Genomic DNA, 26,337 nt, shown 5'->3' with positions numbered 1-26,337 from the left:
TTTCATATTACAAAGCACACCTCCTCACAACCCATCCTTCACACACTTTCTGGATCGACGTTGTCATAGGCAGAGATTATCCTTTATTTTCCACTATTATGTCAGAGTATTCCAACAAGAAAACCTGAGGGGTGCACATCACATTAGTGTTTTCTATGCATCGCTTTGGGATTCTTAATGTCAGTGTCATGGCCATTATCGTCTCTTTGGCATTCAAAAGCAAGTTTGATTGTCCGGTATACCATGTTGATCCTCGAAGAACATTGGGATAAACACAATGGGAAAGAAAAATGGTTACATTGATATCCCCATTATGATACTTATAGTACCTATCCCCCAAGTATACCTACATTTATGATGTCCTCCTTGGAACTACCAGTGACTCCATTTACCCTTAAATATTAGTGGAAGTGGTGGTGCTCGATTAATGAACCAGAGGTTAGCAATGTGAATTCCACCATGTCAGTATTGAGTAAAACAAAGTTGTGATGAACTCTTAGAAGAGTCAAGGAAATTTTATAAAAATATAAAATATAACGTTGACTAAAAGATCAAACAATGAAACCTAAGAGCAAGGAAATTACGAAAATTTAAGCGTAGAAACAAACATTCATGCATGGGAATACTTTTGTTAAATTGTAGGATTTTGTTGAACGTGAGTATTTTTTATAATCCCCTACCATAAAATGGAGTCGCTCATGCAACCAATCTCTAATTTGAACCCTGTGAAATAAAGATTTTATAACAAGGAAAGGGATTTACTGAATGGATGAGGCTAGTCCACAACACTTCTTTCCATCAATATATAGAAGGACAAGAGATGACGAACAATAGATAACTGAGTGACTCAATTCAACAGGTTATGTAATTTTTTTAATTTCAAACTGAGTACCGCCACACTATTGAGTAATGTCTGAATACAGTAACATGCAAGATACAAGGCATACAACAAAGCTTCATCTATAACTCTTAGCATGCTAGAAAATGTATTTCTGCATATAATTCAGTTGCAAATACGAAAATTTGCTCATAGTGAGAAAATTAATCAATTATTCTCTATACAGATATTTCCCAAATTGATCGCTAGTCATATGGAATTTGTAACATAATCACAACCCAATCAAATGAAATTGATGAGAGTATCACATCACAAGAATTTGTATGGACTAATATCAATTGTTATGAATAGAGCTTAGTTATGATCATGCTTCGTAATAGTTATTTCATCTATTATTCCACCACCTTAGATATCAACATTGTGTGGAGGTTCTTACTCACAATGAAAGCTCCGAAAAATATTAATTGGAAATTATTTCAACATCCCCACCATCCCTGTCTACATAAAGAACCTGCAATCAAATCACTTCTGGAATCATTGGGCAGAGTAGTAGCATAACAATGTCAGTGCCAGTGTTAGTGTTAGAGCACTCACCTATGAAATAGCCACTCACAGAATTAGCCTTTTTTCGATTTTAAAATTATTCTTCAGGCACTGAAAAATACCAAAAATGAAACACCCTCCACTAGGGGAATTATGTCCCTTTAGAGCTAGCTCAACCAATTGAAAATTAGAAATAACATTTCTACAAAATTAGAAAATTAAATTTTTAATTTACGAGAAAGCAAGAATATTAAACATTTTCTTAAAACTTTAATTAAAATTAAAAAATCTCAGCTTAGAAAGTAAACACACTTTAACGTGAGATGAATACTATAGTCCTTGATGAAGCAATGACTAATAAACATAAAATTAATATAAATGATCTAAAATATATTTACATACTTTATAAAAACTTAATTGACAAGAAACCATACTAATAAATATGAATTATATATATATATATATATATATATATATATAATCTTCTTTAATAATTTAATCACAAAGAGCATATAAATTCTCATATCAAATAGATAAATTATAACTTAATAAACACTGATTCAATATAAATTGTTTAAAACAAACATGTCGACCTTATCCAAATTCAATGGACCATTACCCAAAAGTAAGTCAATACATACAAAGTCATTGTAGATTGGTTTTTAAGATTCTCATATCAAATAGATAAATTTCAACTTAATAAACATTGGTTCAATATAAATTATTTTTAAAAAGCATGTTAACTTTATCCAATTTCAATGGACCATTACCCAAAAGCAAGTCAAAACATACAAAGTCATTGTAAATAATTTTTTTTTAAGATTCTCATATCAAATAGATAAATTATAACTTAATGAACAGTGATTCAATATAAATTATTTTAAAAAAGCATATCAATGTTATCCAAATTCAATGGACCATTCTCCAAAAGCAAGTCAACAAATAGAAAGTCCTTATAAATGGACCATTGCCCAAAAACAACTCAATTATAGAAAGTCATTGTTTTTAAAGAAATGCATGCAATATTTCTCCAAATTCAATGGACCATTCTCCAAAAGCAAGTCAACAAATAGAAAGTCCTTATAAATTGTTTTTACAAAATGAAAAGTCAATATAAATTGTTTTTACAAAAAGCATGCAATATTTGTCCATTATAACCAAAAAGCAAGTCAATAGATACACCATCATTATAATTTGTTTGAAAAAATGCTATATTTTTCCAAATTTAATGGACAATTTATAGACAAGAAACTAATAAATATAAAGTTTATTAAATTGAAAATTGTTATATATATGTTTTAATTCATGAAATTGTCTTGAAAGGAGTTATAATAATTTTATAAAAAGAATGTAATGTATTGTGAATGGTTTCAACAATGATGGGCTGACTTTGGTATTAACAAAACAACTATGGACCCTCTCTTCTTTCAAAAGGATTTCCAACTCGAATGTAATAATTGTGGATTCCTAACTGAGTGTTGGCACTCTCTTTGTAAAACTATTAGGGACTTAAATAATTACCCAGAGAGTCAAAATACCAAGTTTGGATTTTAAACATGAAGAAATTAATGGAGCATTTGAAAAAAACAAGTTTTAAATATTAATTCAAGATTAAAAAGGTGATTTATTGGATATGGTGTTAATGTGTTTAAAGAGGGGGCTTTGGAGGCTGTTCCCACCACTCTCAGACATGATATGCATTAATGAAGGGATGGCGTGGCCAACCCCCTACATGAAATTGCATACAAACCCCCAGTTGATAATGATCATTATAAACCTAGCCCAGTCAAAGTTTCAGAAAATTGTTGGTTGTGGTTTGTGTGGAGGCAAGGGTAAGTCCTCGACCTCCTTGTACATGCCTTCTATTCCAGCTGGTAGTGTAAGGAGTTTTTCATTTGGGCTTGGGTCTATGAGTATAACGACAAAAACTGAGTTTTATGGCTTGAGAAGGTGTTGGTGGAAGTCGTGGAGTTTCCTTTGAGGTGTGGTCTATGTCTAGATGCTTAGAATCTTGGAGTACAATGGGTTGGTGTGGGTGTCATTTGCAACTCCCTCCACTAAAACTCGGGTCGATTACTCTCTGCTTGGAAATTGGTCTTAATTTTAGTCTTTTGATAGGGCTTGAGGTGATAGGTCCAATTTCTTTGGGTAATGAGGTTTTGTTTTAATCTTCTATATGGGGTTAGGGAGGCTTGGAAGCCAATTCACATCCTTTATTTCGGGGTTTTTTAATTATGACTGCTCAAATTTCCAACATCAATGAATAGAAGAAGAAAATTGCAAGCTTTAAGAGAGGCAATAGAAATGCAAGCTTGAAGTGTATTCGGACGAGCAACTCTTTCACACTAGAATTGCAACTGACCATTTGTTCTTCGCATAATTAGGGGTTCCCTATGAAAGATATTGGATTTAAATGAGAAAACAGGCCATCTAGGACAAGACTGGAAAAGTTATTTTAAGAGAAATTCATGGTGATCAAGTTTGTCATTTTCACAAATTTTGTGGAAATTCTCTCGTTGAAGTGATTTCTCGGTAGTTTTAGAAGTAGATATTGCTTATGATGGTGATTTCCAATGGGATGGTACTGTTGAATTCATTTCGGATAAATCAATTTCTATAAGATAAATAATGTTACCAATTTCAGTAGGAATCATACCAAACAGCCTATTTGTGCTAATATTAATATATGTTAGGGAACTAAATATTTTTATCTCCCTAGGAATCTTACCATAAAGTCTATTATTTCTAAAATCGATATGTTTTAGAGCACTCAAGTTGCTTATCTCCCTAGGAATCTTACCCGAAAACTTGTTCTTGTTGAAATTGATATGTTCTCACTTACCCAGATGGAAAATATCTAAGGGAACATTACTAGACAACCTGTTTGCATTGAAATCATGTAAGAGCGAGCAATGAAGTTGCTTATGTGCCTAGGAAGCATACCAAAAAGGTTGTTCTTGTTGTAATCAATATGCTCAATTATACCCAGACATGTTATATTTGAGGGAGCATTACCATAAAACTTGTTTGTGCCAAGATTAATGTATATCAGAGAACTACAATTGCTAACCTCTATAGGAATCATACCATAGAAAAAAAAATTCGCTGAAATAGATATGTTCAATTTTAACCCAATTGGATAACCTTTAGTGTAACATTACTTCTTAGTTAATTTCCATCAATCACAAGTTGCTTCGAAGCAAATGATTTCCACATGGACTAATGAATAGAGCCTCTCAAATGATTATTGGAAATTATCATTTTCAGCAGCGTCGAGGATATATTACACGTTATGTGAGGTATGCTCCCACTAAGATTATTATTTTCCAATTCGATCCAAGTCAGCATAGTTAGGTATAACAATCCTATAGGAATCAAACCATTCAAATATTTTTCCCCATGTGGACTTCAACCAGAGAGTTGCAGATACCTAGAGACTCAGGAACTGGGCCAAAAAATAAATTATGTGTTCTTAATAATTTTTGTACCCTTCCTCCCTTGCAGAGATTTGGAGGGATGGAACTAGTGATTCTGTTAGAATCAAGAAAAAGTTCCACTATCTTCCCACTTACACCTAATTACTGAGGCACAAGAACCATAAAATTATTCCCCGAAATCCGCCAAAAGTCCAATTTTGACAAGTCTCCAATGGAAGATGGAATCCTACCATGTAGTTTGTTATAGGATAAATCCAAGAGTTTTAAGCTCATAAGTTGGCCCGGTTGAGGAGGGATAGGGCCCGCGAGGCATTTTCTATACAAAAACAACATCTCTAGGTTTTGAAGACCACCAATATGCCAAAGAATTACACCACTAATAGTAGAACTACCGATATCTAGGAATACAAGGTTTCTCAAATTTCCTATCTCGGTAGGAATCACACAATCGAATGAATTGAAGGACAAAGAAAGTGTTCTCAAATTCCTCATTTTTCCAATCTCTCTAGGTATTTTTCCACTTAAACTATTTTGATGTATAAAAAGAGATTATACATATTTTAGCTTCCCATACTCACCAGGAATGCTACTTGAGAATTGATTTCTTCTGAGGTCAAGATAGTTGAGCTTTAGAGATAGGCCAAATCCATTGGCAATGCCTCTGACAAAAAAATGTTATGGATGTTGAGGACTTATAGGTTTCTCAATTTTGGTAAGTCCCCAATGAAAGATGGAATACTGCTATATAGTATGTTGTAGGACAAATGCAACTCCCTCGAGCTGTACAAGCTTGCTCAAATTTCCTTTCTTGGGAAGAATCCCACCATTGAATGAATTCCCCATGAAATGAAATGTTTCCCAACCCCCCATGTAACACCCTCCTCCCACATCTACCCAAGCAATCAGCCAGCCAGGGTAAACATGTGACGAGAGATCACTATGATATGATTCGATCTCCTAAGTCACGTTAAGGAAGTGGAACCGATGGAAACACACCATACAGATATTAATCATCAGCTACAAGACCCTCATGAACCAATCCAATACTTTAGACAACTCGCCTTGGGGTCCCACTGAGCTTTTGGACAATTTAAGGCTTAGTCGCTCCCATGCTATAGGCATGAGTATGACCACAAATCTAAATTCTCTCTCACAGGCTTGCCTACCAGCGACCAGAGACCAAGACTGTCAGTGTTATCCCATCGACTCTGGGATTTGGGCCACTTTTTCAGGCCTAGAGCCTAGGTCACTGCCCATAATTGAACCATTTCTTCATATCAATAAAATAACATGGAAATGACAATATTAAATCAAATACTCATTCAAGACTTTGAATGGACCCCTACTAGCCATGACAAGCATGTTTTCAAACATATTGCAAATGTGTAATCTATAGGTGTAATTAACATTTCTGAGCATAGGGTCTCATACTTAGCTAAGAATCGCTAAGAACCATTGTCGCCTCAACACAACAACTGTCATTCCATCCATTAGGTCATAGATACATTGATCTTTCAATTACGAGTAAAAACATGATGAGAGCAACTCATGGATGCTGTCATAGAAACACATACATAACCAACCTAATAGGGACATAATTATCCATGAAATCACAATCATATAAACCACATTTAGTCCATCATAATACTCTTAAAGTACCAGGAGAAATAACCTTTCATTGATGATGCAAAATCCAAACGTGGGATCAAATTTCCATGTTCCACCCACCTATAGAATGGCTGATCTAAATCTCTCTTCGGCCATTCATCCTTGTGCCATATTCCAAGTATTAATGTGGGATCTCATAGAACACATCAATTAAAAACCGTCTAGGGCTTCCAGAGGCCATCCACCTCAACCCATCAAACAATGATTCCACCTCATGGATAGACATCACAAAACCATCACCAGATCGGTCTCTATCCCAGCCATCGAGGGATCCAAAGTGTTTGTCCAACCCAACTATGGGACTAGTAAATCAACCCACAACTTTTACTGGGCTAGAGAGAATATGTCCAACCAAGGATATGTGACTAGTAACTCAACCCACCAAGGGCTCCAAAGCGTTTTTCCAACCCAAGCTACGGGACTAGTAACTCGACCCAAGTTGTTCCACGGCTCCAAAGAATTTTTCCAACAAGACTACAAGACTAATAACTCAACCTGAGCTAAGGAAACATGAGAACCAACCAAAAATACAACAAAGAAATAAACCCACAATCACAATGGATATATAGGAAATGACAAGGCTAGGTAATCCACTGTCAATCTCGTCCATCCTCCATGAGAAGAGGTAAAAATATTTCACTCTAAGCTAGACCATAAATAAGATATTTATATATCCATATGTAATAACATAATCTTATATAAACTTTATAGAGAAAAAAAGTAGTTAAAAGTATAAAAAAGAAACTATATATACATTATATAAAGTAATAATAGATTAGAATATTTTAGGCAATGTCACTATTTTATGCTCAAGTAAATTTTGAACACCTTGAATCCATTTTATACATTAAAAAATGCAACTTAAACAATGGAAAAGTACAAGCAGTGTCTATATATATAGAGAGAGAAATTACAGATGTATCAAAGCTTAGATAGAGATAAACTTTGTCTAGGTGCAAATTGTTTATTCAAGTTTTACACTTTAAAATAGGTTTGCACCTCAAATATTTGATCCCTTTCTGCTCTTGCTAGATCCCTGGTCAAGATGGATCTATACTGGTTATTCCCTAGTTAATACTGGTTTTAAAATTAACCCGTATAAAATTTATTAATTTTAAAAATCTAGTTTCTAAAATTGTTTATGTTTAGCTAAAAAAATAATGTAAAGAAACATGTTATCAATCCAAGACTCTCAATCAGTGGGCATTAACTAATAATAACTAAAATAATTGCCTCACTACTACTTTGTCAAATAAATTATTATAATTTTTTCCAATGTAAAAATCACTTTTCATAAAAACCAAAACTGACCCTTTTTTTTCTTCTTCTAAGGTAAAGAACTGTAATTGGAGATGATGAAGGCTTGACGTGTCGGAAAATATGAAAATGTATAATTCTAAAACCATTAAACCAAAACTAACTTTCTAAAAATGTGGAGAGTTGTAATTCTATGTAATGAAGCCTTGACCTTTCTAAAACTGTGAAAAGAATGTAATTCCATGTGATCAAGGCTTTATTGCAAGGCAATTAAATTAGAAAGTCAATGCTTCATCGACATTTCCAAAATTCTTTTATAGGAAATTACTTTTGAAATCTACATCTCCGGATGTGTTAATTTTGGTTTACTGGCTTCACTCACAGCGATGGAACCTGTATTTGGGCCAATGATGTATTCGTATGATATTATTATATTTATTTTTTTCCATTTTATTTTATGAATATATATTTGGATAGTGATTTTATCATATTAATTATTATAATTTTATTTATTGCTTTATAGAATTTTATAAATTAATTAAATGTGTATGTTTTAGAATAATTTTTTTTAATTTAATTATCAATAATTATTAAACAAATAATATAAATTTAATCTCTATGTATTTAAACTAGTTATGTTCCTTTCTATATTTTAATTAAATTGATTGTAATTATATAAACTATTGCTATATGAAATGAGTTATGATTTTTAGTATGTGGTATTGATAGGCCATGGTATTAAGAATATCCATTGTAAAATGGGGGTAAAATCAAGAACATAGATATGCTTGGGGTTTCATATATAAATCTAAGTCATATTTTCAACCAGATTTATCATTTGTATCAATGTATCCCTAAGAAGAAATGTCTCCATATTCTCATATCAAACAACTCCAAAGCTAATCATATGGCTATTTTGGGTTCAAGGCTAAATCAAGGTGAACTTTGGTGGCATGGAAAAAAAGGTTATGTCACCCTTCCTTAATGTTAATGACTAGACTCAAAAATCAAAGTCGGGGAATAATTCCTTATGATTTAATGTAACATTTCGATGCTTTGTAAATTTTGTTTTTCATTAGGTCAACAATTATGAATGTGAATGTAAATAATTAATAATTACTGGTTAACAATGATTAGTGAATATACATTGTTCTAAATGTAAATAATTAATAGTTAACAATCATCAGTATACTGAAGAGGCATGTTTCAAAAGATATGATTGTTCATAAAAGGGTACCCACCTAAGTATATATATGGGACCTGTTAGCTCTGCTACATGCATGGACATTTCAAGAGTCGGATGCAGGCCTAGCCATGTTGCTGCTGTAAGAAGAAAATCCATATCGGTCATCCTCCTCGTTCCTCTCACTCTGCTCACACTCTCATAGCCCCCGCCTTCTCTGATTATCCTCCAAAACTCGGCATATGCCCCTATTCCCTCAAGCCCCGAAACGCTAAGTCCAAAGTCGCATGACACCACCACCTGACCACGCGCCTACTCCAACTGTTCCTCACCATATAACCTGCACCGTTCGATCTGTTCCTTCAACGATCTAACGGTCTCTACCATTTTCCCCACTCATTAACACATTTACACCTTCCACCATCCGATCGTTCTTGCTGTGTGATCTGACGCTATCTGCTCCTCTCACACCTGCGAATCGTACGCGTGTTAATGCGCGATAAAGCGGTTTTCCGCCGGTCCCATCCGCCACACGTCTTCTCCTGAGTGGAATCGCTACCCCGCGTACGATTACGCTTGCCTCCCATCAGCGGTGTGATCAATACCGCCCGCCTATCAAAACCACTATTCCCGCTCATTAAAACCCCATGCATCTTGTCCACCTGATAACCGTTAGATCTGTCCGCCCGAGATCCAATGGCTCACGATTGTCTGATCATATTTTTCCGATAGCTCCTTGTAAACTGATCTCCGTCGTCCATCTGCAAGATCCGATGGCTCACAATCTTTTGTGCCTCTGCTTCCTCCCGAAGCCTCCCACCGAGAGATCTCCGTCGTCCGTCTATTCCATCCAATGACCAGTATTGCTCTCCTTACCAAATCATCCACCCGCCATTCAATCCTCACCCCTGGTCATGTCGTGCACCCAAAGGATGGAAGCCGCCATCTATCAGTGTCTTGTGCATTACTACTTCAACTATTGCATTCAACGCATTGTGTACCCAAGAGGAAGAAGGACGATGCCAAAGAAGAAACTTACATTCAACAGTTAAGGAATTTCATCCTTTACGACACTTCACCTGCTTGAGGAGTACAACAGAGTACCAGAGACTGTCAAATTCATTCATTGAAGCAGCATGTCGTAGCAGAGGCCCATTTTAGATAGTTAATGTGGTTGGTGGTGGATTATGACCCCTCCACGCATTAAGCAGCAAAATATCTTTGTAAAGAAACTCTATATATACCCAGAGCACAGATGTGATGAGGGTTGATGGTTTTTTTTTTGATGTAAAGTTCAACTTCTGGAGACTGTAACTACTTTGATACTTGCAGTGTCTGGTCTTCATTTTCAGCTAATACAATCTTCTTTTGTTGTTAATTGCTCACTTTCCATTTCTACTTTGTTCTAGGCTGTGCCTGTTATGCATTTGTTCATGTGCTCTTGATATTTAGAATTAGAGGGGCTATCATCCCACCTCTGTGTTGAAGTCTAGTATGTAGCATTGAATGTGTTATGCAGGTTTCTGTTTACTTAATGCCAGAGAGTTGTCATCTTGTCTGTGCATTAGGAAATAGATTTGCAGGCCTCTTTACTGGTTGCAATCGGCCATCACATGGTCTTGTGCATCTGCTGGTGTGGTCAGTATTCTCCATGTTCACCTAATCCTCAAACTGTGAGTAATTGGTGGTCTAAAGCCTTGTAGTCTGGGGGTGTTCACCCATGTCTGGAGTTAAGCATAGTAGAAGTGGTTATCTGGCTTGAACAAGCATTATTCCTTCCATTCATCCATTTCCAACATTTTTGTTGAGTTTGTAATGTTCCCGAGCATCTCCAAGATACAACCTAGGAGACTTTCTTGGGGTGATAACATTAATTAGCATCGTTGCCGGGGAGAGGAGATTGAAGCTCAGCTTCCCTGGGAAAACGACACAGTTCCAGATTTTGATGATAGACAAGGTCTGGGCACATTTCTGGTTGTAATCATCTATCTGGCGACTCCAGTGGAGGAAGACCAGCCCTTTGGCGACTCCACATTTCAGTCCTGGCTCAGTTTGTGAGGCATGCTCAGAGAAATCTTTAGAAATCACCAACTGACCCAGTGCCCGATCGTGAGAAGATCGTTAAGCAGAAGAAAACATTGTAGAAAGGATCATCAGGATCAGGTAAGCCTTATAAGTCCCATGTATCTCTGCTAGTGAAAAATCACCTTCAGAGATTCATAAAGCTCATGTTCATTCATTTCCCTTTCGGATTTCAGCCCAAAGAAGGCATCCCATGCTGTCCATCATATTCCTTTGTCTCTGTCAGCTGTTACATTGTTCATACTACTCAGTCTACCAGTAGCCGTCCACCTACCTCAGTCATGGCAGGTTAACAAGCTCCTACAAGGGTGGAAATAATCGTAGCTACTAGGAATGGACCCTTGGTTTTGCATGTTCCTTTGAATGCCATGTCTGCTGGAGAGTACTAAAAATAAATGCCTAAGTTTATTGGTACAAAGGGAGTAACAGCTAAAGAGCACCTTGAGTCCTTTTATAGCTATGTTGATTATCTCGATATCAGTCAAGAGGATGTGTGGATGATGGTTTTTGTCCAGAGCCTAGAGGGAGAGGCTAGAAAATGGTTCGGAGAATTATCCCCTAGGTCCATAGCAGATATTGAGACCTTAGATGACGTGTTCCTAAAACACTGGGGGGATAAGGAAGATCTGCTCTATGATCATACTGAGTTTGGGAACTTATAGAGGGATGGGCTCTCATCATCCTCAGATCATAAGATCGACGAAATGGCCAGGATGATTGAGTCATTGGCCTTTGAAGTTTCCAAGTTAAGAGTTGAGCAGCATTCAGGAGAGGAGAAGTTGCAGATTCTGCAAAGAAACAGAGATACAAACGAAGACCAAAGGCTGAAGACCCTTGTTTAGAATATAGTCATGGAAGAAGAGCACTTTGAAGAAGAGGATGAGGTCCATGGTTTGGAAGATAAGGGCAGTGCCCCTTTCTTAACCAGAGCTGCCTATGAAGAGTCATTATCTAGAGGCACTGCTCATGAGTTTGTTGTATCTGCAGAACAACAAGCTCATCAACAGAAGCAATCAGCAGTAGGTCCCACCATCCTCTAAGAGTCTGAGCTTGAAGCCAGCTCAGCTTCCCATGACTATGTAGATCTGCAAAGTGACCAACCTGCTGATATCCTCAGCCCAATGATCAAAAAGGGAGAGGAAAGCTCCCCATCATCTTATGCTTCTCCGACTGTTCCAATGACAATCCCTCATAGTTGCCTCCTGGGCACTGAGACAGACCATGATTCAAAGCCTAAGGCTGATACTGATCATCTCAGTCTTGATATTCTGATGCCTGCCCAGGTGGCCTCCTCACAGCTTGAAAGGGTAGTTTGTTAGATGGCTAAGGAAGAGGGTGCACAGAGATGGGACACCTCCTTAGATGTGGACTGTTCTAAGAAAGATGCAGGAGCAGATGAAGTCTTTGTGTCCTCCACACAAGAATACCATGGTTCACCATTCACACTAATTGTGCAAGCCAAAGATGACACAGACAAGTACACAGCTACCATTGTTATTCAAAAGGTGTAAAAAGGCTCCCATGAAGAACATCCAAGGATGAGAGCATACAGAGGGGGAATAAAGTATATATCATCTCTACCTGATAAGATCAAATTCCCTAAACTTTTTGAGGTAGATGATCAAATAAATCCAATTTTGCAACTCTTTGATGAACCGGCTAACAAGCATGTTGACCCGAAGAAGCGAAAACAATTTTGGTGACCCAGTAAATGGGCAGTTTTGAAAATTTAGGTTTTCAAGCCTTAATATGGTAGATGTGTTCTTTCACAGATTTTAGTGTAGACTTAGTTTGACTCCATGCCCAATGGATACTAGACAGTGTTTTGAAGCTTGTTTTGTATGAAGGCATTGGTCTACAATTCTTGAGAACTCACAAGGAGGATCTCATCCCCAGAAGGAGATAGTGTTAGCTTTGCTACATGCGTGGACATTTCAAGAGTCGGATGCAGGCCTAGCCATGTTGCTGCTGTTAGAAGAAAATCCATATCGGTCATCCTCCTTGTTCCTCTCACTCCGCTCACACTCTCATAGCCCCCGCCATCTCTGATTCTCCTCCAAAACTCGGCATACGCCCCTATTCCCTCGAGCCCCAAAACACTAAGTCCAAAGTCACATGGCACCACCACCTGACGACGCGCCTACTCCAACTGTTCCTCACCATATAACCCGCACCGTTCGATCTATTCCTTCAGTGATCTAACGGTCTCCGTCACTTTCCCCGCTCATTAACACGTTTACACCTTCCACCGTCTGATCGTTCCTGCCGTGTGATCTGACGCTATTTGCTCCTCTCACGCTCACGAACCATAGGCATGTTAATGCACGATAAAGCGGTTTTCCGTCGGTCCCATCCGCCACGCGTCTTCTCCTTAGTGGAATCAAAACCCCGCGTACGATTACCGCTTGCCTCTCATCAGCAGTGCAATCAATACCGCCCACCTCTCAAAACCACTGTTCCCCGCTCGTTAAAACCCCATGCATCTTGTCCGCCCGAGATCCAACGGCTCACGATTGTGTGATCATATTTTTCCGATAGCTCCTGTAAACCAATCTCCACCGTCCATCTGCAAGATCCGAGGGCTCACAATCATTTGTGCCTCCGCTTCCTCCCAATGCCTCCCGCTGAGAGATCTCCATCATTCGTATTGCTCTCCTAACCAGATCATCCACCCGCCATGCAATCCTCACCCCTGGTCATGTCGTGCACTCGAACGACGGAAGCGGCCATCTATCAGTGTCTGGTGCATTACTACTTCAACTACTGCATTCAACGCATTGTGTACTCGAGAGGAAGAAGGACGACGCCAAAGAAGAAACTTACATTTAGGAGTTAGGGAATTTCATCCTTTACGACACTTCACCTACTCGAGGAGTACAACAGAGTACCAGAGATTGTCAAATTCATTCATTGAAGCAACAGGTCGTAGTAGAGGCCCATTTTAGATAGTTAATGTGGTTGGTGGTCGATTATGACCCCTCCACGCATTAAGCAGCAGAATATCTTTGTAAAGAAACTCTATATATACCCAGAGCACAGATGTGATGAGGTTTGATGGTTGTTGTTTTGATGTACCCCTCAACTTCTGGAGACTATAACTACTTTGATACTTGCAGCGTCTGGTCTTCATTTTCAGCTAATACAAGCTTCTTTTGCTGTTAATTTCTCACTTTCCATTTCTACTCTGTTCTAGGTTGTGCCTGTTATGCATTTGTTCATGTGCTCTTGATATTTAGCATTAGAGGGGCTGTCATCCCACCTCTGTGTTGAAGTCTAGTATGTATCATTGAATGTGTTATGCAGGTTTCTGTTTACTTAATGCCAAAGAGCTGTGATCATGTCTTTGCATTAGGAAATAGATTTGCAGGCCTCTTTATTGGTTGCAGCCGGCCATCACATGGTCTTGTGCATCTGCTGGTGTGGTTAGTATTCTCCATGTTCACCTAATCCTCAAACTGTGAGTAATTGGTGGTCTAAAGCCTTGTAGTCTGGGGGTGTTCACCCATGTCTGGAGTTAAGCATAGTAGAAGTGGTTATCTGGCTTGAACAAGCATTATTCCTTCCATTCATCCATTTCCAACATTTTTGTTGAGTTTGTAATGTTCTCGAGCATCTCCGAGATACAACCTAGGAGAGTTTCTTGGGATGATAACAGGACCCTCAGTTGTAACCATATCATATTCTCCATTCATATATTTATTCAATATATTCTTATTCCAAAAATAGAATCTTTCACTGTATTCAAAATATCTTGGACTATTTGACATGTGTATATGAGTTTTCTATTCATTGCATACAAACTTTGATATCAATGTCATATCATGTCATGTAATTCAAACATTTCTATATAAATAAGGTTTGTGCTACAATGGATACTTAATATTCTAGATATTTTGAATATTTCGTCACATATAGTGGAATCTTGTTCATAAACTTCAATGTTAGAATTTTGTAGATGGTCATTGATACATACTCTTCTGACCATGTCCACTAGTTTCATTCAGACCATATCCACTAGTTTCAATTTACTTATGTAAAAGCATGTATCTAAACTTAATTTTAACTCATTATCTTTTAATAAATTAGCTATTCTAATTCTTGTTTAAAAAAACATATATTAAAAAGTTTACAAACTTAAAATGGTATCTTATTAATTTGTTTATGAATAAAAATCTATATTCTTAGTTTGTTAGTTTTCATCTATCTCCAATTTCCAAACCACTTGTCAAAAAAATTTGAATGTGTAAAATAGTTAATAAAGATCATTTATACATTATTTAAAAACAACTTGCCTACCAAAATACACCAAACTTTGTGATTAAAAATAAAATACACTTTGTTAAAGAAAATTTAAGCTACCAAAATACACTTAGGCTTTGTGCCAATAACATAGGAATGATAATGGTAAATTAAAATATACCTAGGCTTTATTGAATAATAATTGAATTATTTGTTGTATTGTAACATGCTTTATACATGACGTTACAAGGAAATTGTTTCTTTTACCATTTATTACATTTTTTTGGGAACTTCATTGAATTTAACTTTCATGATTTAATCTTCATTAAAAATATGGTAATCTGTTAAATAGGATAATATTAAGAAGAAATATCTAAATTGATTGATCTAAAAAATATGGAAGACAAATAACACTAGTTGATGTATTTAAATTGAAGTCAAATAATACAACTATTAAAAAAATTATTATATTTGAGGATGAGATTAATATTGAAGAATGTATCGTAGAAAGAAAGATAATAGGGTAACTTCTAAAAGATCATTTAAATATGAATGGAAGTATATACATAAATGTGCATATAACAATATTAAGTGTTCATTCTATACCAAATTCAAACAAGATACACCATATATAAGGGAAGTTAGTAGTACGATTCAATTAAGTGGATTAAATGGCCATGGTTTATTAGGCTCATAAACATTTAATTCAACTATTAGAGAGTAAATCAAGGAAATAATATTTACCTATGACTAAACATTTTGAAATTATGTCAGATGTTCAAAATTACAAAATAATCAATGTGATGGATCCTAAATATTTTGTGGCTATAAAATATTTACCTTTATATTTGTACAAAAATTTATGTGACATGAATAAGTACAAAGTAACACCTACTATACCTTTAACTAATGAATATTCTTCCTATATTAATATTGCATCTTGAAAATAGTTCTTTTGAGCAACAAAAATAATTTATTGTGAAAAACTAAATGCAAAAATTTGTTTTAGTCTTTTTTATTTTATTTTGGTGGATAAAAACACAAATCTAATGGATGGAAAAAAATGCCCACCTACAACAAAACTTAATATTTTTTGAAAATCAAGGATAGCAATACAGAATCATTGTGTAAGACGTGTTAAAACTCAAAATTACTTAATACTAATTTTGACACTGGTAATTGATATGTAAATAAAGTATTGTTAATTGACAACTCAATTCAAACCTGTTAAAATCAAAATATTAATCTAAGACCCGTAATGTTGAATCCTCCTCTCTTAGTAGTTAACACCTTTGATTCGTGCTATGCCTAAAAATCTATAATAAAATCATGTTTCCATCACTCGCGTCTGGATTTAGAATTGTTTTCATCATCTAAATGATGTGAACAAAATAAATGAAGATTTGCTTTTTAAATCGTAGAATTCTTGCAGAAATACCTTGGCAGATAAAAAGGAATGTATGTTCCTATATAATATAAGAACGATTAATTAACACCTTACCATGCTCCTCAACCAAAAGCTATGCATGACTCGCTCAAAACTTGAACTGCAAGGATTTAAAATATGTGGGACTTGATTTACAACTATCTATGAAAATATGAATGGATTGGACAAAATGAAACCAAATAAACATTTCGTAATAAAAACCATGTAACTGTGGCCCAGAGAGGCTGACTTTAGGAAAATCTACCCTTCAAAGGAAGAGTTTTAGGAAGATCCACCATTCAAAGGAATAAAGGGGGAGATCTCAAACCTACTGGAAATCCTCGAAGTTTCTCTAAGACTTTGGATGGGAGGAGAATGAAGAATCCGTAAGAAAATCAGAAAGAAGAAAAAAACAGAGGAATCTGAAAGCAACATTGACTCAGATGCCCTCTATAAGGAAATACATAAAACAGAGTAAACTCAAGGCAACACTGATTCAGATGCCTCGGTTGTATAAATTTTCACAACTTAATTCCTTCAAAATAAAGGAAGGGACTTCTAGGTTGGAAGCTCCTGCACATAGATGCTAAAAGAGCAGAGCAGATGGATATGAATCTTCAGTAAAGATAGCTACCCTTCATCAAGATACACATTCAATCAACCCTGAACTGCCCAGCTGAGGATGAGAATGTCTTATTCCAATCATATCTCGTAGTCAAATGTGAATCATGAAAATTATTGCTTGGGACTGAAGTATATGAGCATTACTACTACCTGGCGCATAGTAGGTCTTCGGACACTCTGGTCTTGTATACATAGCAGAGCCACTAAGAATATATGCAGGGCTTCCTCGACTGGGACGTTGATAACTCTGGGATCAATAATCTTCATAACTTCTTCTCTGTTCCAATTGGTCATTTTCTTCTCTGTTCCAATTGGTCATCTTCTTCACCCACCCTGTGATGTTCATATCCTCTTCAAATTCGCTTCCACCCGCCGCCTTTTTGCCCGTGATCAGCTCAAGCAAAACTACTCCAAAGCTGTATACATCACTCTTCTCGTCCACTTTCATGGTGTATGCATACTCTGTAAATTCGACATCCAGTCTTAAATGGTATGCTACAGCAAAGGCCAGTGGAAAAACCACCGTGAAATCAGCAATACGCATACTATGAAGCACTTTTGACTTCTACTATGAAGCACTTTTTACTTTTATATAATTGCTTTTATTTATAATGTAGCGTTGCTCTGCCTCAGCATACTACGGTTGTAATTGGCAATAACAAATCATGGACTTCAATAACAGACCATAGAATTTCGGAAAGCTAGCAGCTCAGTTAAACTTTCTAGTGACCTCTTACTAAAATTAGAAATCGATGACTACAAAATTTAAAGATGAAACAACCACTTACCTGGAGCTATGTAGCCAAAGGTCCCTGCAACTGAATAGATATATTCCGACGTACCAGATTGATGCAAGAGTTTGGCTAGGCCGAATTCTGCAACACAAGCTTTAAAGTTGCAGTCCAAAAGAATATTGCCAGACTTCACGTCGCGATGAAGGATTGCTAACCGACAATCGTGATGAAGATAGCTCAACCCCTGCGCAGTTTCCACTGCAATTTTGTATCTGGTGTTCCAATCCAGAGGCATGGAATTGTTTCCATGAAGCAACTTCGCCAGGCTTCTATTCGGCATGTACTCATACACCAGAAGATTGGTGTCATGGTTGAAGCAAAAAGCCAGCAATATAACAACATGTCGATGGCGGATTCTGCCCAGATTTTTGATCTCTGCAGAGAAGCCATGAGCATTTGAAGAGCATATCCGCGTAAGTTTTTTCACTGCAACTACTTCCCCATTGGGCATGATTCCTTTATACACAACACCCTCTCCTCCTTGGCCGATCACATTCTCTTCTTTAATGCATTCCACCACGTCATCGATTCCAATGTTGAGTTCTTGGAAGGCCGTCATCTTCCATGGCCTGCCCTCACTATCTTTCTTGATGGCTCTATTCTTAATTATGACTGTTCGAATAATCATCACCAGCGAACAGAGGAAGAGAATGCCAAGCTTTAAGAGAGGCAAGAGAAGTCCAAGCTTCATGTGTGCTCGAACGGGAAACCCATTGACACTAGAATTGCAATTTCCCAACTATCCTCCGCATAAGAAAGGGTTCCCTGCAAACGAGATTGCATTTAAATGAGAAAATAGTTGGCCCTCTGGCACAAGGTCGGAAAAGTTATTGTAAGAGAAATCTGCAGAGATCAAGTTCGTCATTTTCTTAAAATCTATGGAAATGATTTCTCGATAGGTTTAGAGAGTCGAGAGTGAGAATGTTGATGATTTCCACTGGGATGGGACCGCTGAATTCGTTCCCACTAAAATCAATTTTTGTCAGACAAGTAAAGTAACCAATTTCCCTAGGAATGATACCGGAAAGCCTATTTTTGCTGAAATCGATAATTTCAATGTTGCTCGGACTGCCAACATCTAAGGGAACTTTACTAGACAACCAGTTTCTCGATAGGTTTAGAGGGTAGAGATTGCTGATCCTGGTGATTTCCGCTGGGATGGGACCGTTGAATTCGTTCTGGCTAAGATCAATGTGTGTCAGCGAAATACAGTTACCAATTTCCATGGCAATCGTGTCAGAAAGCTTGTTTTTGCTGAAATCAATAATTTTAATGTTGCCCAGATAGCCAATATCCGAGGGAACATTACCAGACAACCTGTTTGTGTTGAGATCGATGTATGTCAAAGCACTAAAGTTGCTGATCTCCCTAGGAATCATACCAGAAATGTTGAAATATTAATTTCGACTGTCATGTTTTGAAAAACTGCCAACAGTTTTTCCCCGCACCACCTTTCACGCAGAGTGGTATTCTTCGCAAGGGCTCCGATCACATTCGCTGATCGACGCGTGTCCACAGTACTTTTTCAAAACCACGAATCCCTCAGCAGGTAAAGTTCGTGCAAATGGGACCTCCAGGGAAATTGTGTCAGCCGTTCGATTGACATCAACGGTTGATGATCCGACCTGCACCTTGGAGCATTTATTACTTGACGTGAAGTTTTTGATTTTGACCGCCAGTAAAACAATTAATGTGATTTTTCATAGATTGTAGGTAAAAAATTTTATTTTATTATTTTCTATCAGCGAGAGTATGGGCACAAGTATATGTTGGTAAAACCATTTAATTTTAATGTTTTTTTTATGCACGGGAATATGGCATAGGTCAACGCATTGTTATTTTTTTTGTTTGTTCATTGTATATAGAATGCTCATAGTTCATTAAAAGTATATATGTGTGGGACGCAACAGCGTAAAGAAGTTCTGGTGTTCGTTGGTTGAACCAACATTGTAAGGGAATGCACAACAGCACAAATCGAATGAAATGTTTTTTTTTGAGTATATGAAATGTAACGCAGCAGTGAGTGAAAGTAAGAATTTCTTTTTGGTGAATGTAAAGAAATCTTTACATAGCAGTGTAAAATTTTCTGGAGGGACAGAGTATTTTTTTTGTGAAAGTTTTTTTTTTGTGAAATCCCTCTGTTGGAGGAAGAAAGTTGTAATAGCAGTTGTCTTTGATTAATGAATACAAGTTTTTTTTTATGTGTGGAAAAACTCTGCTCTCCAGCAAACAATTTTTTTTTGCTTCCCTGTGCAAAAACAGAGTATTATTCTCTGGGATAAAAATAGAGCATTGTTTCTCTGTTCATTTTTGTTTGAAATTACCAGAAATTTCCAACATGGTATCAAAGCTCGTCCAGGCTCTTTGAAGGTGTCAAAGAAGCTGAAGGAAGGATTTCTTGTTGCAGTAGCTTCTCCAGCAAAGTGAAGACTCAGTCAAAAAATCCAAGGTATTTCTCAAGCTTTTTTTGTGTTGTTGTTGAAGACAGTCAGTGATTTTTAAATACACAATCAAGTATTTGAAGCATAGTTTAGAGTGCAAGAATGGCTGGCTCCAGCACCAACACCAACACTAGCATGGGTATTTTTAATACTCAGCTCCCACAATTTAATGGGAAAAACTATGACTATTGGGCAATAACCATGAAGGCTTTGCTTGCCTCACAAGATTTATGGGAATTTGTTGAGGATGGATTTGAAGAACCAGCAGATGAAGAAGAGTTTAATAGATTAACACAGGCAGAGAAAGATCTGTTGAAGAGCTATAAGAAGAAGGACTCAAAAGCCCTCGTATTTTTGTATCAAGCAGTGCATGAGAGTGTGTTTCCAAGGATAGCAGCAGCCAAGACATCCAAAGAAGCATGGAAAACTCTCAAGACAACCTATCAAGGCATGGAGAAAGTGAAGACAGCAAAACTACAGTTGCTGAGGAGAGATTTTGAGAACCTATGCATGAAGGAGTCAGATAATATTGACTCATTCTTCACACATGTGATTGGTCTGGTCACACAGATAAGGTCTCATGGAGAGATTCTTGAAGAAAGGAGGATTGTGGAGAAACTGTTGAGGGTCCTACCCTCAAAGTTCGATGTGATTGTCACCACCATAGAAGAGACAAAGGATCTCACAAATTTTTCAGTTGATGAACTACATGCATCACTGATAACACATGAGCAGAGGTTGAGTAGGAATGAAAACTCATCTCTAGAGCATGCCTTCAAGACCCAGATGTCCTTTGGAAGAGGAAGAGGTCAAGGCAGAGGAAACAAGAGAGGAAGAGGTAGAAGCCAAAACAGAGGTGGAAGAAACAGTCCAGCAAATGCTCAAGGAAGAGGCAACAATCCAAATCAGAACCAAGGCCAAGGCAGCAGCCAACAAAGTGGAAAACATCATGCTCAAGGACAAAGGTATGAAAAATCCAATGTCCAATGTTATTATTGTAAAAAATATGGGCATTATGCCAATGAATGTAGGAAGAAGCAGCATGATATGAGTAGTAGATCTAGTGCAAATTTCACTAGTGAAAATATCAGCCAAGATAATTTATTGTTAGCTTGTAATATGGTTGAAACAAAAGGTGATGATATATGGTTTCTAGACTCCGGTTGCAGTAACCATATGACAGGAAACATAGCCCTGTTTTCTAAGTTATATCAAAGTGTGAAGTCACAAGTCACACTTGGGACTGATAGTAAAGTTTCTGTTATGGGAAAAGGAGAGGTAAATATCTTAACAAAGAAAGGAGAAAAGAAAACCATAGCAGATGTTTATTATGTTCCTGGAATGAAATGTGACCTCTTGAGTATCGGAAAGCTTGTTCAAAAAGGTTACAATGTTTTCTTTGAGAATGATTTATGCACCATCATGGATAGAAAACCCAGCAAAGGATGTGTTGCTGAAGTGAAGATGACAAGGAACATGATGTTCCCTCTCATGATAAAAGTTGATTTAAAAGATGGAGTAGAAATTGCAGCAGTTACACAAGAGGCTTTCCAGAGCGAACCAAAGGATGAAAATTGGTTGTGGCACTTGAGATTTGGACATCTCAATTTTGGAGGTCTTAACTTGTTGAGTAGAAAAGGGATGGTAAGAGGATTACCATTGATAGAGAAACCAGACAGCCTTTGTGAAGGTTGTATCTTGGGGAAATAACAAAGAGAAAGTTTTCCATCAGGGAAAAGCATAAGGGCAAAAGCACCCTTAGAAATTGTTCACTCAGATTTATGTGGACCGATGCAAACTCCATCACTTTCAGGTAGCCTCTATATACTAACATTCATTGATGATTTTACCATAAAAACTTGGGTTTATTTCATGAAGAACAAAAGTGAAGTGTTTGAAAAATTTCAGAATTTCAAAGCACTTGTGGAAAACCAAAGCAGGCTACATATCAAAGTTCTGAGAATTGATAGAGGAGGTGAGTATATCTCCAAAGAATTTCTACGTTTTTGTAGAGAAAATGGAATTCATAAGCAATTTACAGCCAGGTACACCCTGCAGCAAAATGGAGTTGCCGAAAGGAAGAATATGACAATCATGGATATGGCGAGGAGCATGTTAAAGGCAAATCATTTGCCAAATGATTATTGGGTTGAAGCTGTACACTGTGCAACGTACATTTTGAATAGATGCCCTACAAAAGCAGTCATGAACAGAGTGCCGGAAGAAGCATGGAGTGGGAGAAAGCAAGGAGTCACCCACATGAAAGTTTTTGGATGTGTGGCCTATGCACACATTCCAGATCAGCTAAGGAAGAAGTTGGACAACAAAGGGGAGAAATGTATTTTCATTGGATACAGTGAGGAATCCAAAGCTTACAGGTTGTATAACCCATCCACCAAGAAGTTTTTTGTGAGCAGAGATGTTCAGTTCATTGAGGAGGAAGCTTGGGATGGAAGCATAGAGAAAACAGTGAATGTTAAAAACTGTTTGTCTCATGATGAAGATGATGAGGAGATGGATGAAATACATCCCCAAACAACAGCGCCAACACAAGGACAGCAAGGGACACCCTTGAGGAGAAATGAAAGTGCTTCTCCAAGCACACCACAAGGAGGAAATTCAAGTGCTTCTTCAAGCACTTGTACACCAAATGAAAGAGGTAAGAAGTTCATAAATTTAAATGACATTTATGAACAAGAGGCAACAAATGAAGGTATTACTTCTTTGTTTGCTTTATATTGTCATGTTGATGACCCTATTCATTTCTAAGATGCAATTAAAGATAGGAAATGGATAGAAGCTATGGATGAGGAGATTAATGCCATAGAAAGAAACAAAACATGGGATTTGGTTGAACTACCAAAAGGAAAGGAAGTCATTGGAGTTAAATGTGTTTATAAGACCAAGAGTAATGCTGAAGGCAAAATAGAAAGACATAAGGCAAGACTGGTTGTCAAAGGATATAAGCAGCAATATGGGAGAGACTATGAGGAAACTTTTGCACTGGTTGCGAGAATGGAAACCGTGAGAGCAGTGCTATCCATAGCAACACAAAACAAGTGGAAAGGTTACCAAATGGAAGTGAAGTCAAGATTCCTAAATGGAGTGTTAATGGAATAGTTTTACATTGAACAACCTCCAGGCTATGAAAAGAAAGGCCAAGAGCACAAAGTGTGCAGATTGAAGAAAGCTCTTTATGGGCTGAAGCAAGCACCAAGAGCGTGATACAGTAGGATAGATTCCTATCTACTGGAAAATGGATTTGAAAAGTGTGAGGGAGAACCCACCCTCTATATCAAAGAAAAGGATGGTAAAATTCTAACGTTTGTGTTATATTTTGATGATGTTATTTTCACAGGTAATGATGATTACCTTATTGAAACTTTCAAAGCAGTCATGAAAGAAGAATTTGAAATGACTGACATGGTTTTGCTGAGATACTTCTTAGGAATAGAAGTAGATCAAAATGAAAATGGGATTTTTATCTCACAGGAAAAATATGTTAATGAAGTGTTGGAAAGATTTAACATGCAGGACAGCAAGGCAGCAATCACTCCCACAGTGATGGGATTAAAACTCAGGAAAGAGGACAGCAGCAAGGATTTTGATCCTAGTTTGTACAAGAGCATAGTTGGTAGCCTCATGTATTTGACTGCAACTAGGCCGGATATAATGTATGCTGTTATTTTAATTTCCAGATTCATGGAGAGGCCAAAAGAAGAACATTGGCAGGTAGCAAAAAGAATTCTGAGGTATGTTAAAAGTACTAAAAGGTTTGACATTTTATATACTACTTCAGATTTAATTAGATACTTTGATAGTGATTGGGCTGGAAGTGTAGATGATCGGAAAAGCACATCCGGTTATGTTTTTCACAAGGGTTCGGGAGATATTTCATGGGCTTCTAAAAAACAGCCTATTGTAGCATTGTCTACAACAGAGGCAGAATATGTGGTAGCTACAACAGCATCATGTCAAGCAATTTGGATGAGAAGGATGTTGAGGAGTTTGTACCAAGAACAAACAAAAGGAACTGTAATTTTTTGTGACAATAGCTCAGCTATTGCATTATCCAAGAATTCCATGTTTCATAAGGGAACGAAACACATTGACACAAAGTTTCATTACATCAGGGAATTGGTAAACAGTGGAGAAATTGTTTTACGACATTGCAGGACTCAGGAGCAGGTTGCAGACATTCTGACCAAGCCTTTGGGATAGAAAAGTTTTGAATTTTTAAGGAAATGTCTGGGTATGACTGATAACCCAGCAGTTGAAATTAAAGGGGAGTGTTGAAATATTAATTTCAACTGTCGTGTTTTGCAAAACTGCCAACATTTTTTCCCCGCACCACCTTTCACGTAGAGTGGTATTCTTCGCGAGGGCTCCGATCACATTCGCTGATCGACGCATGTCCACAGTACTTTTTCAAAACCACCAATCCCCCGGCAGGTAAAGTTCGTGCAAATGGGACCTTCGGGGAAATTGTGTCAGTTGTTCGATTGACATCAACAGTTGATGATCTGACTTGCACCTTAGAGCATTTATTACTTGACGTGAAGTTTTTGATTTTGACCGCCAGTAAAACAATTAATGTGATTTACGTTGGTTCGTAGATTGTAGGTAAAATTTTTAATTTTATTATTTTCTATCAGCGGGAGTATGGGCACAAGTAAACGTTGGTAAAACCATTTAATTTTAATGTTTTTTTTATGCACGGGAATATGGCATAGGTCAATGCATTGTTATTTTTTTTGTTTGTTCATTGTATATAGAATGCTCAGAGTTCATTAAAAGTATATATGTGTGGGATGCAGCAGCGTAAAGAAGTTATGGTGTTCGTTGGTTGAACCATCATTGTAAGGGAATGCGCGGCAGCGCAAATCGAATGAAATGTTTTTTTTTGAGTATATGAAATGTAACGCAACAACGAGTGAAAGTAAGAATTTCTTTTTGGTGAATGTAAAGAAATCTTTACACAGCAGTGTAAAATTTTCTGGAGGGACAGAGTATTTTTTTTGTGAAAGTTTTTTTTGTGAAATCCCTCTATTGGAATGATCCAGGTGGATATTGGTGGCCACCTGCCAAGTCCACATGGACCCCCACCATTGTCTTTCTCAGCATTTTCAGTTTCCTTAATTGTAGCACAACTTACTATTTTTAGCAATTTTTCGGGTCCTGAACTTCCGGAGCCGTTTTGAGGCCCTAAACGACGTTTTTTGGGGAATCCGGGGGCAACATGGGTCCATGGAATGGACCGATGTTGCCCGTTCCAACAATGATAGTGCTCGGATAGATCTTTCGAATGAGCTATTGTACGCGTCAAACGGAGATCATATGCCAAAGTTACAACCCCGAGAAGCTGATGTACCAATTTACCCCAAACGGGGCCCACATTTTGGCGTTTCATCTCCAAGGGTTAGGTTTTGGAATGTGAAGGGTTTTTCCATTGTTTCTCAACAATAAATAGGCCTTCGAGCCTCATTGTAACACAGTTCAGAGGCATGTAGCCATCATATCTCTTCTCAGAGATAAGCTACCATCGCCCTAGCTGATTTATTTCCATTTTTTATTGTAAGCATATTTCAGTATTTTTCCATTAATGAAATGAAGTATTATTTCCGCTGCATCTTTGTGTATATGGTTATCTCTATGATTTGTTGCGTTCCTGTTTAAATCTGGATCAGTGGTATCAGAGCGGTCTGCTTTTTTTCTCTGTTTTTCTTTGCATGTCCCCAACAAGGTCGGGATATAAGGAGTTAGGGCTTGAACTAGTTGAACCTTTGCAAGACCAGCCTCGCAAAT

Source organism: Pinus tabuliformis, chromosome 4_2 (assembly GCF_031772625.1).
Source record: "Pinus tabuliformis cultivar Carrire ecotype Pingquan chromosome 4_2, CPIR1, whole genome shotgun sequence".
Taxonomy (NCBI): Eukaryota; Viridiplantae; Streptophyta; class Pinopsida; order Pinales; family Pinaceae; genus Pinus; species Pinus tabuliformis.
The sequence above is the reverse complement of the archived record's forward strand: the minus strand, read 5'-3'. Positions refer to the sequence as shown.